Source organism: Astyanax mexicanus, chromosome 11 (genome assembly GCF_023375975.1).
Source record: "Astyanax mexicanus isolate ESR-SI-001 chromosome 11, AstMex3_surface, whole genome shotgun sequence".
NCBI lineage: Eukaryota > Metazoa > Chordata > Actinopteri > Characiformes > Acestrorhamphidae > Astyanax > Astyanax mexicanus.
Window position 1 is genome coordinate 46,918,489 of NC_064418.1, and position 18,410 is coordinate 46,936,898.

An 18,410-nucleotide genomic window follows, 5' to 3' on the forward strand; every position below is an offset into this window, starting at 1 on the left:
AGATAACTAACTCTTCACCCACATACTGTTCTCTAGCTAAAGATAGGAGGTGCAATAAGAATGTTAGGAGGGTATTACCATTATTTGAGGACTTTATATTGACTATATATATATATATATATATATATATATATATATATATATATATATATATACGTGTGTTTCTGTCTTTTAGATTTTAAAAGACTCTATGAATCCAGAACTATATGAACAAAAGTATTGGGAGAGCTGTTAATTTATTGTTTATTGTCCACCAATCACGGGTGTTAAAACGAGATTATCTTGTTTTTTTAATAGTCTTTGCTGTGTTAGCTTGTAAGGCTAGCTCCTAACACACAATAAATAGTGTGTGTTTGTGTGAAATGGGCTGTGACATTTGAAAATGTGCCTCATGAACATGCTCTTGAAATGCACTGCAGAAGTCCTGCGGTAGAGAGGTAGACAGGCAGGTACTGTATGCTGTCCAGTCCAAGTCATTATGTAATCAGAGCATTAAATCTACTGATTACTTTCAGGATTAAAATATTATTTATAAAAAATGTAAAAACATTTTTTTATTATATCCTAGGTGGGAGATGTTGTTGATCAGAGCTGTGAAATTAATACTGTAAAATCTCCATCAACCTTCACATGTCTTTGTGCAGCTCATGATTCTGTTAATGTTATATATTAAATATTAACAGCAGTATTTAACACTGTGGATTTAACACTCTCTCCATCAGGCCATCAGATACCAGCATCATCTGGACAAGCAGGTAAATAAACACACACACACACATACACACACACGTGCCACAAAAAAAGCATTGTAATTGTGTGTGTGTGTGTAGCTCAGCAGGGGACAGTGGATCAGCAGGTTTTAGGAAACAGAGTGAGGAAATTGACCTGTAGTCCCACCTGCAGTGGAATCTGTTACTACAACTGGTTCAAACAACTCTGGATCACAAACAAATGGTACCAAGGGGGAGGTTACTGGCAGAGGACTCTAAATAACGTGGGATGTTCAGCTACTGCCACAGTTTGGATCGACTCCACCAGTTCATCTATTCAGGACAGATACTCCTGTAATATCAATAACTACATCCAGCCTCCTTCAGACTGTAAGTACAGAGTCAGTCTGTCTTTCAGTCTCACTAAAGAGAATCATTCAGACTGTTCCAGGAAATCAGATTCTACTTTAGAACGATGAGGTTCATTCTGTATCTCCCCCCTCTCCTCCCTCTGATCCTGTCGTGTCTCTCAGCCTGTCTGTATTTATCCGAGGAGGTCTAGTTTTCAAGCTGTAAGCAGAAGCTGATTGTGATACTGCCTTTTAGTCACCTCCTACATTATGTACTGAAAGTTTCAACTGAGAGCCAATTAAGAACATTTATTCTCAAGTCATTTCAGATCTCACTTACTCAAAATGTTATCCATTCTAAAATCTTAATCCTTCTTAGCAGTAGTAAGTCTGTGATTTTATGCAGCTTTTGTTGGTTATTCAGAATTAATTATTAAACCTAAATAAATATGAATAAACAAATGTTTCATGAAGATTTTCTGTAATAGAGGAACCTACAGAAACACAGCCACAAACACAACAGCATCAATGAAGCCATGCTAACGAGCAGTTTGATTGGTCAGTTCTACAAGTAACACTAAAACTCATATTTTATCGTATTGTTATAAATGTCCATGTCATATTGAAGTTATACTTTTTAAGCATATCGTTCATCAGTGCTATAAGAACAGTTACTGCATATTTCATTGCAGAGAGTAAGCCTGATATCACGTGCTGTGTTCACTTGCGTGTATTTAAGCAGAGCAATGCTGTAGACATCTGTAAATTCTTTTCAAAGAAATGCAAATCTGCTTTTTTGTGTAAAGCCCGGGAAACACCAGCAGCTTTCTGTGGACTCAGCGCCCCAAACCTGATCCACACTGAGAAACAGCCCAATCCTGATTCACTTTCTGAACACTGAATTTTTAAGAGATTTTATTTTATTTATTTATTTATGTAGAATATTTGAACATTTTTATATTTCCAATTTCAGAATCTTCCTGACTACCTTTTAAAAATGCTCAGCTGCCTGAAATATGGAAAAAGAAGGCAAATATGTAATAAATAGCAGGACTAAAGTAGCAGTAGCAGTGCTTTAGTTGATGTTTAAACTATTAATATTTAGTTTCTGACTGACAGTGTGAGCTGGACAGGATTCAGATTTTTGGTGTAAAAAACAGTTCAAAAATGTATCAAGGCAGTGATTTCTCCAGAACTAACAGGGCAGGAAATCTTGTTTTTTAACGTTTTATTCTACATATATTATTACCCCTTTTTTTAGATACTTTTCTTTAAATACACGGTTTAATGTTCTAATGTGCTGCATTGTGAAGCATGTGTGTGTGTGAACTGCAGATGACAGCCGGCATTTCCCCCCTCCTGAATGCCTCATTTTCTTTACCTTTTCACGTACATGAGACTCTTTTGATGGCTTTCTCTTTTTTTCAATAACTGCTTCACGAACAGGCTCCTCTATACCATCAAAACCGCTAATTTTCGCGGACTTTGAGAGTGCAAAAAACGAAAGTGAAAGTAGGCTACACGAAATACCGGCACGCTCAACCCCCCATGCTGCACTGTGATTGGATGAGTGGAGATGTGGCGTTCTGCGGGAAAACAAGACTGGCGTTTGTTGCGTTTTGGAAAGAAAGAGAGAAAGAAGGGCAGTATTACACGGCGGATGTGGCGTTTTGATGAAAATTGAATATTGGCTTTTCAAGAGTGGTCACATAACATTCTGATTCTGGCTCTAACTCATTTTTTTTTTTAAATGGCGTTTATCGCGTTTAGGAATCAAACTCTTCATTTAGATGACTAAATATAATAAAATGTAATTAAGTTAATTAAGCTGAACACTATAGAACCAAAAGCAGAACACAGTGACTGATTTATCTGCTTTAGAATAGAAGCTCCGCCCACAATCAGTGCAGACCTGCCCACAGGTAGGGTAGATATTACAGTGTTTTACTCACACTCAGTATTTCAGGTCTGCTGTTCCCACTGATGTGTTTAGTTAATATTATTCTTCATTTATCTGTTTCTAATTTAACTGTTCAGAACTGTTTCAGTACTGACTGATCAGCACTGTACTGACTGTAATTCTGTGTTCCAGGTGAACTGGGTGAGAAGCAGTGGGGCGTGACGTGCACTCCTGATAGTGTGTGTGCTCTGGAAGGTTCATCAGTTCGTCTCTCCTGCTCTTATAAACACCCTGGAGGACTCAGAGTGACTAAATCATTCTGGTTCATTAATGAGACTGGAGTTGAGCCTGTAGATCTGCTAGATGATGATCAGTATAAGGGGAGAGTTCAGTATCACCAGAACCAGAACCAGCTCTACCATAGAGTAAGAATCACTGGTCTAAAAGCGATCGATGCTCAGACATATAAGTTCAGATTCATCACTGATGATCCTGGTGGTAAATTCATTGGCAGCTCTGGAGTCAGTCTGTCTGTCACAGGTAGTTCTGGATCAAATAAAACAAGTTTATTTAACTATGAGAGATTTCTACAGATAAAGGTTTGACTAAATCATGTTTAAAATCACCTGCAGGTCTGAAGATTAAAGTATTAGACACACAGGAAGGAGGAAAGCAGCTGACCTGTAGCTCCACCTGCACTCTGACTAACCCCACCTACATCTGGTACAGGAACGGACAGCCTGTATCTGAGCAGAACAGAGCTGTACTGTATCTGAGGGACCGCACTGTGGATGCAGGCAGCTACTCCTGTGCTGTGAAAGAACACGAGGAGATCCGCTCTGCTGCTGTCTGTAAGACATCACTTTACACTGCACTCACTCTGTTATCATCTCACTGTCAGATTCTACTGGATTACACTCAGTTTATTCAGTTACTCTCATATTTTGTATTAGAAGTTGCAACACCCCAGTGACCACATGTGATACTGTAGTATTTGCACAGTACACTCACATGTGACATCACTACAGGTCTAGCTGGCTGTTGTATGATGTGTAGATCCACCCATCCCCATATATTTTAATGACAGAACAGCCTCACCCTTGAATTAATTAATAAAGCGATTAACAGTTTTGGGTGGAACATCTTTTCTGCATCACATGGAGTAGCTAAGTTGTAGTCCATCTGTCAGGAAACTGGTTAATTAATCATCATTATTAATTACTATAATTGATCATGTGGTGTTATTATGCTGTTGGTCTCATTAACCGTCTCTCTGTATGAAGTTATTTCTTGTTTTTTTTTTTCAGTAAGTCTGGAGTTAGTGTAAAATTGTTGTTTTTTTATCATTGTTGTTTCATACTGAGTGTCTTAGTTTGAAGCCTGAGTGTAAAATGGCCAATGTGATCGAATCAGTTGTTACCCAGCCATCTAACATTAGTGTTTTTTTGTGACCATATACTGTTTAAAACAGTATTGTATCTTATTTTAATGTTAACTGGTGTGCACTGACTGTATTGCAGCAGCTCCAGGGTTAAATTTGTGGATAAAACATAGCTATTCAGTTCTTCTCAAAGTAAACAAAGTTAATCTCCAGATCTCTTTTGGGTGTAATTTGATGGAAATGTAAATGGTTTGGTAATAATATCATTGTTTCTGGTGAAACATTATACTAGCTGGATAAACTGGGCATTCTGGGAAAAATTCGCTCTGCTTCTGGTCCTTTAGACTAAACTGTAAACCCAGAAAAGGTGGTCTAAGATATTTCATCTGAAAGGAGGAAGGTCCTAACAAATAAAAAAGAACAAAAATACACTAATTCAGGACTGATATCAGGAAGGCCTGGTTTAGTGTGTTTATTGACTATTACTATGAGTCTCTTTGTTTCAGGTGTGTTTGAAGGTCTGCAGGTGAAAGTGGAAGGTGCTACAGCTGCTCCTGCAGAAGGACAGACAGTAACACTGACCTGTAGCTCGATGTGTAGCTCTCAGTCCTACTCCAACTACACCTGGTACAGGAACGGACAGCCTGTATCTGAGTGTAGATCTGCCTCCTGCTCTGTAGCTTTGTTCAGTGGAGAGATCAGCTACAGCTGTGCTGTTGAAGGTCGCGGTCTCCGCTATGATACAGTGTGTGAGTTCAAATATTCATTTACTTTTCAGTTTTCTGGACAGAACCATAGCTAATGACTGAGAACAGTGGCTCTGATTTGTGCACCTTCTCTTTACATCACAATTGCTTATTTTCATTCACATACCGCTCTGTTTTTCTATAAGTGCAATTCAATGTATCAGTACACACCTGGGCAACAAAACACACCTGACAGTCACATGTTCCACGACATTTGCTCACATGAAAATAGGTGGGTTCAGACAGAAGGTGCTATCTTCTTAAGTGTGTTTCAGATCCAGGTGTGAATAACTGGAAATATTAATTTCTCATATTCTCATATTCATCTTTTAATGTCAAACTCAAATGTTTTCAGTCTACGATACAAATAAAGGGATTGGCCTCACTGTTTCAATACTTTTGGAGTGGACTGTATAAAATGTGTGCTGAATATTTAATTTATCTCTTTTAGCTGATTGGTGGAAGCAGAATGCAGTCTGGGCAGCTGTTGGATTGGTTTCTGCTCTGGCTCTCTCTCTTCTTACTGCTGTTCTGTGCGTTCAGTGAGTAACATTATTCTTTTATTATTACACTGAATATCTGAACTGTCTGTCTAAATACAGTTTTAACCTCAACATAAAACTTCAGCCTCAAATGGAAACTGTTAAAGATGTGTTTTGTGTTTAATGTGAGATCAGGAGGAAGAGGAGAGCAGAGAGAGGTGCTGATGTTCAGGTACTGAGAGAAGATTCTACTGAAGCTGTTTATGAAAATGTTCCTATAGAGTTTTACTGAATATAGACTTTAATCTGTGTTTCCTCATCTCTCTCTAAAAGCCTCCAAAGCCTGGAGACGACACGTACACAGCTCTAAACCTCGCCACCACCTCGTCCTCTGAGTACGACACTCTGACAGTAAGTCAGTGCAGTGTGTGTGTTTGTGTGTTCTTATTGATAGTATAATTAGTTGACATTGAATTTAATCCACAGTGGACCATCATTACATTACAGATCCCTTAGCAAAACATCTCAGCCTGCCACCAGCATTCCTCTAGGATTACTTTAAATACAAAACATAGTCATATACAGCTCTGGAAAAAAGTAAAGACCTCTTAAAAATGATGAGTTTCTTTGATTTTACCAATTTGAAAACTTCTGGAATACAATCAAGAGGAAGATGGATGATCACAAACCATCAAACCAAACTGAACTGCTTGAATGTTTGCACCAAGAGTGAAGCAGCATAAAGTTATCCAAAAGCAGTGTGTAAAACCGGTGGAGAAGAACATGCCAAGATGCATGAAAACTGTGATTAAAAACCAGGGTTATTCCACCAAATATTGATTTCTAATCTCTTAAAACTTTATGAATATGAACTTTTTCCTTTGCATAATTTGAGGTCTGTAAGCTCTGCATCTTTTTTGTTATTTCAGCCATTTCTCATTTTCTACAAATAAATGCTCTAAATTACAATATTATTATCTGGAATTTGGGAGAAATGTTGTCTGTAGTTTATAGAATAAAACAACAAGGTTCATTTTACTCAAACATAAACCTATAAATAGAAAATCAGAGAAACTGATTCAGAAACTGGAGTGGTCTCTTACTAATTGTAAGAAAATTTAAAATGAATAAAAAGATGTTAACAAAAAGAATCCAGCTCTGAAACTTTCTTTTGGGATCAGACTACGTTCACACAGTGCAGAACAGGAACACTCAGGTATCACTTGTATTTTCCCAGTCAAAGGAGATGAAGCACCGACCTGATAAACACAGAAATACTGTAAAACTATAAAACACTGATTCCTGAACTGAAAATACACTGAAATACATCTGTAATATCTTAAAACATGTAATAATTAAATATTAAATTAGTTAAATTACTGGTACGTGTTTTCTTATTGTTGAAGAGAAACATTATACTATTACTATTAGCTGTTTCTATCCTGCAGATATCCTAAATAACTGATATAACATCAACCAAATAAAGAATATTTAGTTATAAATAATGTTAATATTGTTTTATCTTCAGCACGCTACACACTCTGCCAACGACACATACTCAACTCTCAACCCTGCAACCAGGACGTCCTCTGAGTACGACACTCTGATGGTAAGTCTGCAGTGTGTGTGTGTGTGTGTGTGTGTGTGTGTGTGTGTTCAGTATATAACAGTTTCTGTGTGTTTCTGTGTGTGTTGTGTTCAGGTTGTTGGTCCTCCCCCGGTGCAGAGCGGAGCTCCAGACGAGGAGAATAACTAACAGCCGTGTTCAGTTCCTCTTTATTCACTGCTGAAGATTCAGATCTTTATAGAGGAACAGAGGATCATTTCTGGGATTAGACAGCTTTTAGAGATCATCACTCATCAGATTCTGTCCTAAAGTCAGAAAGAGATTCAGTCAGATTCACTCAAAGCTCCTCTGTCTGGTGGTGGATAGAAGTTATATGTATGGAATATATATATATATATATATATATATATATATATATATATATATATATATATATATATATATATATATATATATGTGTATAAATATAAATTAGTTTCATGAGTCTTTCAGAAAATAGGAATTTTTAAATAAGTAATATCTTAAGATGCTTTTATTTTGTTTGTTTTAACACATTTTGTCAATATTGTACTTACTTTCGTATTGGGCTGTTTTTATATATATTCTTAATTTTTAATTTGTCATACATATACAGCTCTGAGAAAACAAATAAGAGACCACTTAAAAAGTATGTTTCTTTGATTTTAACAAATTGAAATTATAACCAAGAGGAAGATGGATTATCAAAAGCCAGCAAACCAAGCTGAACTGCTTGAATTGATTTTTTGAGGACTGAAAGTTTTTTTTTGTTATTTCAGCCATTTTTCATTTTCTGTAAATAAATGCTCTAAATGACAATATTTTTATTTTATCAAACTGAAGTGGTCTCTTAATTTTTTCAAAGTTGTATATAAATGTATTTCCTTTTTCATAATTTTCATGCATTTTTGTTATTTCTAACATGGACTAAAAATAAAGTAATAAAGCAGTACTGTTGTATGTATTATTATTATTGTTGTTATTGTTTTTATTAATCAGTTTTTTGTGTTTTTTAGTTACGTATTGATAGTTAAGACTCTTTGCTATGTTACAGGACTGCAGTGAGAGCAGGAAGTGAACAGAGATGCAGTTTTAACACCATAAATCCAGTAGAGGGAGTCAGTTCTCCACCTGTTTACCTCCCAAACTCCACCTGTGTAGATCAACCTGTCAGTAATATGAGGTCAGTCCATGTAAAAGTCAGCAGGGTCCAGATTTCCATCCAGCTGTTTAATTAGATTGTTTTATACATCATATTTTAATAGTGTTGGACATTTACTCTAGTTTAAGGTCTGCAAGTTCTAACAGTCAGGATTCCCTTTCATTTCTGCTTCAGTCCACTGGAACCTGCTGTCTCCTGCCCTGTTTCAGAGCTACTGCTGGACACAATAACGGAAACACCTGTATTCTGTTCCCACTAACTGTATTTTTAGCAGCAAATGTTATACTTATCATTATTAAATATTCAGAGTCTGACAGTCACATAAACTACTGTATCTAATCTGTGTAGATTCAACACAGTATAAACACACAGTGACTCAGTTTTCTTGTCTTTTTGCAACAAAATAAAAGACTGAAAAATGATTTTCTGATTAATTGGTAGATTAAACAAAGAAGTGACAATGTTTTATTTTATTTTTTAACAACTACAGATCAGATTTTAGATAAAATATCAGTAAACATAGTTTATTTCATGCCTCCTGTCCAGCAGTAAGTGTAACATTAATATTATAGTTATTATTATCTGTATCTGTACCTAGAGCTGTGTACTAGAAAGAACCTAGTGATACAATAATACATTCTGATTCAATATATTGTTATACTGAAAAAAGGCAATATATTGCTATTTAAAAGAAAATAGGAAAACTATTATGGTATGAAAAACACAATATTGTATGAATAAAAATTGACTTTTATCAAAATTACACTTTTTATCCAGTCAGATCAGTCCAACATTATTTCATACCGGTTCAACCCAAAATTAAATGATTCACTGTCTGACACCAATCTAAATAAATCATTAATTCAAATCTATACAGTGTTTTTAAGAATTAATACAATACTTCAATCATAAAGTTGCAATACTTCAATATATTAACATTTTCTTACACCCTACTAATCATTATGTTAATATTTCAGCAGCAGTCAAATAAATTAATAAAACTACTGGTAATAAACTTGTATAAAGAGCTCCTCAGTATAAGAGTTGTCTAAAGTGTGTCTAAAGTCATGTGGTCAAACACTGCACTTGTTGATGGTGTGAAATGAGCCCATATCTCATTTCTCATCTTCTGTTTCCTGTTTCATTACGCCTCATTCACATGCTCTGCATCTCTTCTATATTAGAGTATTAAGTGTAGAATTCACTGCACAGTGAGATTACAGCTTTATTATTCATACAAATTCTCCCCACAGATAAATAAAAACCCAAACCTGATAGCAGAACATCATTAACCCTTTACTGATCTACTGACTATTTTAATATAATGTTTGAAAGTCCCTTCAGTCTTAAGGGAAGTAAAAAAAAAGAGCAACAGAGGACAGGAAGTGATCTGAGCTATGGGGAGATGTGAGGACAGAATGAAAACTGCAGAACACACCGTCATCTTTTCTTCTGACTCTTCTCTCTATTTAGACCAGAGCAGATCAGAAGTGAAGGACAGTAGGACTGAGGATCTTCTGGATCTTCTGCTATCAGCTGTGTTTAAAGAGTGATGCTGCCATGTCTCCCCAAAGATCAGCAAATATCACAGCAGCAGTGATCCTCATTTTACTGGCAGGTAAACTTTTTTATTTATTTACCATTTCTGATCTTTTTCATATTAATTAGTATCAAGTGTTTAATATGCATGTGTGTGAACTGAAAGTGTTTAGACTAAGTCTGAATCAGGTTTTTTTTTATCTCACTGATTTTCTTTATTGTTGCAGTGAGTGTGTGTAGATCTTTAAGCACAATGCTATATTAATCCATGATAAATAATAAACACATTTTATTTATGGATAAATCTTAACCAATATGTGAATCACCTGTGTGTAAAACATATTTCAGTCATTCACATAATTGTGGAGAAATTTAAACTCCACTTTTCTCTGTAGAAACTTTGACCAGGCCACTCCTAAATATTCATATAGTTTCTGTTCAGCTGCTCAGATGTGGGTTTGACTTTCTGTTTTGAGTCTTTGATTTTCTGCAGAACCTGATTATGTTCAGCTCATAAACAGACAGACTAATTAATAATTATTTAATACAGAACTGAATTCAGGATTTATTTAATAAAAGAAGGTTGTTCAGGTTTTGAGATGGGAAAACATCCCCACATTAATAACACTACCACCACCATGTTTAATGTTTATATGAGTTTCTACTAGAAGAACCATGGTTCAGACTGATCAATCAATAGAAAATTAAGGGCACTTATTCTTACACCCTGCGCAAGGCACATTATGATGTTAGTTACTAGTCAAGTCAAGTAGTTTTATTGTCAATGCTGCATATGTACAGGACATACATAGAATTGAAATTACGTTACTCTCCTTCCCAATTTTACAGCAAGTACAGATAATGGATAATAAAGAAAAATAAAGAAAAAGGGGAGACACTATGTGTACAATACAGCAGCAGGGACACAGACATACATGAGACAGAACAAGGTGCAGTAGTGGTGGGGGTGAAATAGATATATAAATAGAAATAAAAAGAAATAAATATATAATCTAAATCTAAATGAGTGGGAGACACTATATGTACAATACAACAAAAACACAATAGACATTTGTGAGACAGAAGATAATAGTGCAATATTAATGGTGATTAAGATCAAGTGACAATATAAATAGAACCCGTATAACAGTAGTGCAATGTTGTATCTAGCTTAAGGCTGGTAAAGTTCTTAAAGTTCTCAGTTCTTGGGGAATTAAAGTGTGTATGACAGTGCAGCGTAACAGTAGTGCAGGTATTGGGTGTGTAGTGCAGGTCCTTTTACAAAAGTTACAGTACTTTGTGTGTTCTAGTGCAGAGTTTCAGTACTGTGTTGGTGGGAGGATGTGGGGTCAGGATGATGAGAGTGTGTGTGCTGGGGGCAGGATTGGGATGGGGGGTAGAGCAGGAAGAGAGTTCAGCATCCTCACAGCCTGATGGATGGGGCTGTCTCGCAGTCTGCTGGTCCTTGCCCCGAGACTCCGCAGTCTCCTCCCTGATGGCAGCAGGCTGAAGAAGCTGTGTAGTGGGTGGGAGGGGTCTCCTGCCAGACGGAGGGCTTTCCGTGTGAGGCGGGAGCTGTACAAGTCCTCTCACGATGCGCTGGAGGGTCCTGCGGCAGGATGCTGTGTAGGCCCCGTACCACACGGTGAAACAGCTGTCAGTATGCTCTCGATGGCCCCTCTGTAGAAGGTGGTCATGATGGGGGTGGGGGCTCCAGCTCTTCTCAGCTTGCGGAGAAAGTAGAGACGCTGGTTTGCCTTCCTGGCCAGTGATGCTGAGTTGGTGCTCCAGGAGAGGTCCTCTGTGACGTGCACACCCAGGAACTTGGTGCTGCTCACCCTCTCCACAGCAGTTCCGTTGATGGACAGAGGAGTGTGCAGTGTGTGAGTTCTCCTGAAGTCCACAACAATCTCCTTAGTCTTCTCTGTGTTCAGAGAGAGATTGTTGTGTTTGCACCAGGAGGCCAGGCGGCTCACCTCGCTCCTGTAGTGTGACTCATCGTTGTTGCTGATGAGACCCACCACCGTCGTGTCATCCGCAAACTTGACGAAGAGGTTGGAGGTGTGTTCTGGTGTGCAGTCGTGGGTCAGCAGAGTGAACAGGAGGGGGCTCAGTACACATCCTTGGGGAGCCCCTGTGTTCAGTGTGGTGATGCTGGATGTGTTGCTGCCAACCCGCACTGCCTGTGGTCTACCAGTCAGGAAGTCCAACAGCCAGTTGCACAGTGAAGTGCTCAGCCCCAGACTGTCCAGTTTGTGTATGAGCTGTTGGGGGATGATTGTGTTGAATGCTGAACTGAAGTCAACAAACAGCATTCTGACGTAGGTGTCTTTCTTGTCCAGGTATGTGAGGGCTGAGTGGAGAACAGTGGAGATGGCATCATCGGTCGAGCGATTTGACCGATATGCAAACTGGTAGGGGTCCAGGGAGGAGGGGAGTGAAGACTTGATATGGTGCATGACTAGTCGTTCGAAGCACTTCATGAGGATGGGGGTGAGTGCAACCGGACGATAGTCGTTGAGACAGGATGGCGATGCCTTCTTAGGGACAGGGATGATGGTGGTGGCTTTGAAGCATGTGGGAACCACCGCCTGACTCAGAGAGGTGTTGTAGATGTCAGTATAAACCTCTGCGAGTTCCCAGGCACAGTCCTTCAGCACACGACCAGGAATGTTGTCAGGTCCAGGAGATTTTCGAGCATTGATCCTGCTGAATGCTCTCCTCACACTGTCTTGGGAGAGCGTTAGCACCTGGTCACCAGGAGGAGGGATGGATTTCTGGGCGGGTGTGTTGTTGAGTGGCTCGAACCTTGCGAAGAATCCATTCAGGTCGTTCAGCAGAGATGTGTCGCTGTTGCAGGTCTGTGGATGGGGTTTGTAGCCTGTGATAGACTGAATCCCTTGCCACAGGTTCCGTGTGTCTCTGCTGTCGCTGAAGCGTTGGGATATCTTCTTGGAGTACTGCCTCTTAGCTTTCCTGATGCCGCGGGACAGGTTGGCCCTGGCTGTCCTCAGGCCTGCCTGGTCTCCAGCTGTGAAGGCTGCATTTCTAGCCTTCAGGAGCTTGTGGACCTCTCCTGTCAGCCATGGCTTCTGATTAGCCCGAACAGTGATGGTCTTGAGGTCGGTTACATCATCAGTGCACTTGGTGATGTAGGCAGAGACAGTTTCTGTGTACTCCTGAATGTCCGTGGAGTTGTTGTGGGTGGCAGCCTCTCTAAACATGTTCCAGTCTGTTGTGCTGAAACAGTCCTGAAGTGCCTCTGAGGAACCCTCTGGCTATCTGCTCAACGTGTGTATCCTTCCATTTATCACACACACAAACACATGCAGAAGTGCACAAACCCATCTTTTAAATAAAAAATAAACATTATACAAAATAAATTAATATTGGTGTTCTCGTAAATGATCTGATTGGTTTCCTCTGCTGAGAAGAGCTGGACACGTCCAGGTATTTGCGACATTAAAATATCCATATGCCAAAGTCAGAGCTCACCTGGCTCTTAAAGTGAATGTCAAGTAACACACTAATTGGTTTATTTCACTTTACGCCCAAAACACACCCATGATTAATTAAGAGAGTAAGTACAAGCCCTTTCCGAGCTTCGAGCCGCACAAGGTGTACTTTTCCTGTCGTTACGAAAGCAAAGACACACTGACACACCCTAAATCAATACACATGTTGATTGGTTTATGGCTCACCTACATATCTCTAAAATTGGGCCCTAAGCCTTTACCACATCACACACAGACAGTAGAGAGTGAAGCTTAGCCTCACAGTGAATGAAAAACTTTAATAATTTCTCACATTTAATATCAGATAACTAACTCTTCACCCACATACTGTTCTCTAGCTAAAGATAGGAGGTGCAATAAGAATGTTAGGAGGGTATTACCATTGTTTGAGGACTTTATATTGATTATAGACTATATATATAAGTGTTTCTGAGTATAGATTTTAAAAGACTCAATGAATCCAGAACTATATTAACTAAAGTATTGGGAGAGCTGTTAATTTTTTGTTTTGTCCACCAATCAAGGGTGTTAAAACAAGATTATCTTGTTTTTTTTAGACGGTCTCTGCTGTGTTAGCTTGTAAGGCTAGCTCCTAACACAGTAAATAGTGTGTGTTTGTGTGAAATGGGCTGTGACATTTAAAAATCTGCCTCATGAACATGCTCTGGAAATGCACTGCAGAAATTATGGGGTAGAGAGGTAGACAGGCAGGTACTGTATGCTGTCCAGCCCAAGTCATTATGTAATCAGAGCATTAAATCTACTGATTACTTTCAGGATTAAAAGATTAATTATATAAATTATGTCCTATAGTTTAAGGGGGAGATGTTAATACTGTAAAGCTCTGAAACACTTTAAACTGAGCTCAGTTCTTCTGTGTTTATCAAAAATCTCCATCAACCTTCACATGTCTTTGTGCAGCTCATGATTCTGTTAATGTTATATATTAAATATTAACAGCAGTATTTAACACTGTGGATTTAACACTCTCTCCACCAGGCCACCAGATACCAGCTTCATCTGGGCAAAGAGGTAAATAAACACACACACATACACACACACACACACACACACACACACACACACACACACACACACACATACACAAACACACACACACACACACACACACTTCTTGTGCCACAACAAGGGTTCCTGAAAAAAAAAAATTGTGTGTGTGTGTGTGTGTGTGTAGCTCAGCAGGGGAAGGTGGATCAGCAGGTTGTAGGACACGGAGTGAGAAAATTGACCTATAGTCCCACCTGCAGTGGAAACTGTTACTACAGCTGGTTCAGACTACGCTGGATGTCAGACAACCGGTACACAGATGGAGGTTACTGGCAGACTTCAACTAACATGGGATGTTCAACTACTGCCACAGTTTGGATCGAATCCACCAGTTCCTCTGATCAGGATAGATACTCCTGTACTGTCAATAACTACATCCAGCCTCCTTCATACTGTAAGTACAGAGTCAGTCTGTCTCTCAGTGTCACTAAAGAGAATCATTCAGGCTGTTTAAAACCAGGAAATCAGGTTCTACTTTAGAACGATGAGGTTCATTCTGTATTCTGTGCAGTTCTGAGAAACTGAGTACCAAAGATTTGAGTTCAGTAGAATAATTAGTTTCCTTATCTTAATACTTTGATTCTTGTACAATAAATAATAAAAATAATTCAGATAATTTTCTTGTTTATTATTGCAAGTGAAGTTATGAAATAACTTGAATCCCTGAAGCTACTCCACTTCTTAATCTAACACCTTATAAATCATGTGTTTTTGGTGTAACCTCACCCCCCTCTCCTCCCTCTGACTCAGTAGTGTGTCTCAGTCTGTATTTATCAGAGGAGGTCTAGTTTTCTAGCTGTAAGCTGAAGCTGACTGTGATACTGCCTCTTAGTCTCCTCCCACGTTTTTATCTACTGAAGGTTTTAATTGAGAGCTGATTAAATTGAGGAGAACATTTATACTAAAGTTATTTCAGATCTCACTTACTCAAAATGTTATCCATTCTAAAATCTTAATCTTTTTTAGCAGTAGTAAGTCTGTGATTTTATGCAGCTTTTGTTGGTTATTCTGAATTAATTATTAAACCTAATTAGTACTAAAATAAATATGAATAAACAAAGGTTGCATAAAGATTTTCTGTAATAGAGAAACCTACAGAACCCTTTAAATACCAGCAGAAGAGGAACACAGCCCCAAACACAACAGCATCAGTGAAGCCATGCTAACAACAGTGCTGTAAGAACAGTGACTGCATATTTCATTTCAGAGAGTAAGCCTGATATGAGAAATTGCTTTTCCGTGTAAAGCCCGGGACACACCAGCAGCTTCACACTGACCCCTATCCTGATTCATTTTCTGAACACTGAGTTTTTAAGTTATTTGTTTTTATTTATTTATGTTGAATATTTTTATATTTCAAATTTCAACATTTTCGTGACTACTTTTTAAAATGCTCAGCTGCCTGAAATATGGAAAAAAGAAGGAAAATATCTTATAAATAGCAGGACTAAGTCAGAACACTCAGTCCAGTAGCAGTGCTTTAATTGATGTTCATCTATTATTATTATTCTATTAATATTTAGTTTCTGACAGACAGTGTGAGCTGGAGAGGATTTAGATTTTTGGTGTAAAAAAAACAGTTTAAAAATTATTTTCAGGCATGTCTTGATGGTTGTCAGACTTTTCAGTACTTGATACCAGTACTTGATTTCCAACAAATGTAACAAGGCAGTGATTTCTCCAGAACTAACAGGGCAGGAAATCTTGTTTTTAACATTTTATTATTACCTTTTTTAGATATATATTACACATATTCACATACATTATTACCCCTTTTCTATTCTTTTTTATTGTTTTAAATACACGGTTTAATGTTTTAATGTTTTAATGTGCTGCATTGTAAAGCAATTTTCCATCTTTCACCTTTCATGCATTTCAATATATTAAACATTCAAATTAAGCTCTTCTTCTTCTTCTTCTTCTTCTTCTTCTTCTTCTTCTTCTTCTTCTTATTATTATTATTATTATTATTATTATTATTATTATTATTATTATTATTATCATTATTAATATTATTATTATTATCATCATTATTATGATCAATCTATGAAATAAATTGAGTGCTTTCATCTTCTTCCAGATCAAATAAGAGACACTGTTAATATTAATGACACAGTATAAATGTAATAATAAAAACAACATTATTTTAGTATGAACATGTTATATTGCTTTAGGATTGAGCATTTACCAAAACAACAAAAACAAAACAACCTCAGATTTAAAACAGATTAAATTGTCTGTCTAGACAATCAACAGGAAAAACAAGACAGAAGACGCCCTGCTTTCCTCAGTGATTCATGAGTTTAACTAAATATAATCAAATGTAATGAAGTTAATGAAGCTGAACACTAAAACTACACTATAGAACCAAAAGCAGAACACAGTCACTGATTTATCTGATTTAGAATAGAAGCTCCGCCCACAATCAGTGCAGACCTGCCCACAGGTAGGGTAGATATTACAGTGTTTTACTCACACTCAGTATTTCAGTTCTGCTGTTCCCACTGATGTGTTTAGTTAATATTATTCTTCATTTATCTGTTTCTGATTTAACTGTTTCAGTACTGACTGATCAGCACTGTACTGACTGTAATTCTGTGTTCCAGGTGAACTGGGTGAGCAGCAGTGGGGAGTGACTTACACTCCTGATAGTGTGTGTGCTCTGGAAGGTTCATCAGTTGATCTCTCCTGCTCTTATAAACACCCTGGAGGACTCACAGTGACTGAATCATTCTGGTTCATTAATGAACAGCCTGGAGTTGAGCCTGTAGATCTGCGAGAGGATGATCAGTATAAGGGGAGAGTGCAGTATAACCAGACCCCATGTAGACTGAGAATCACTGATCTGAGAGTGAGCGATTCTCAGATATATAAGTTCAGATTCATCACTGATGATCCGGATGGTAAATTCATTGGCAGGTCTGGAGTCAGTCTGTCTGTCACAGGTAGTTCTGGATGAAATAAACCAAGTTTAGTTAACTATGAGAGATTTCTACAGTAAAAAATTAGACTAAATCATGTTTAAAATCACCTGCAGATCTGAAGATTGGTGTGTTGAACACAAAAGAAGGAGGAAAGCAGCTGACCTGTAGCTCCACCTGCACTCTGACTAACCCCACCTACATCTGGTACAGGAATGGACAGTCTTTATCTTGGCAGAGGGGAGCTGTACTGTATCTGAGGAACCGCACTGTGGATGCAGGCAGCTACTCCTGTGCTGTGAAAGGACCTGAGGAGATCCGCTCTGCTGCTGTCTGTAAGACATCACTTTACACTGCACTCACTCTGTTATCATCTCACTGTCAGATTCTACTGGATTATATTCAGTCACATTGGCGTAGGAACCGGGGGGATTAGAAACAGGTGGATTTGTCCCCCCCAAAATGATATAGTTTCGCTCAGCTCAGCTGTATTATTAATGAGGAGACAGATCGCTGTGTGTAAATGGGAAATCTCTTAATGCCAATTACGAAGCCGGTTCAGGAATTAAGTTCCGCCTTTCAGTAGAAACAGCCAATCAGCTTGCTGGTTTTGCGGCGCGCGGAGTAAAGTCAGTGTGCTGGAGTGGTGCAGCCCGCCCTTTGCTGTGAGATTTAGCAGCGTGATCGGAAAGCAGCAGCTGATTTTAAAACAGATCTGGATAAACGGCGTTTTTTTTGTAAAAGAAAGGTAACAGAGCTAACCATGTAAACTGTGATGACACTGTTTCTGATTAAAAAGACTCGTCTCCGAATCAAAACACACAGATTAAATTCACTGTGTGATTAATTCAGCTGTGTTAGTCAGTTATCTTAACTTTGGAATTACCTAAATAGGGAGTCAAGGTTTAAGAAAAAAATAACTATATATGTAATGCTCAACTTGCCCTGATGTACTTGATCAGCTAATCACTATTTCATTTTCAAACTGTGTTTATTAATTTAGGATTGCAGGACTTACTGTGAGATATAATGAACAACAATTCATTTAGAT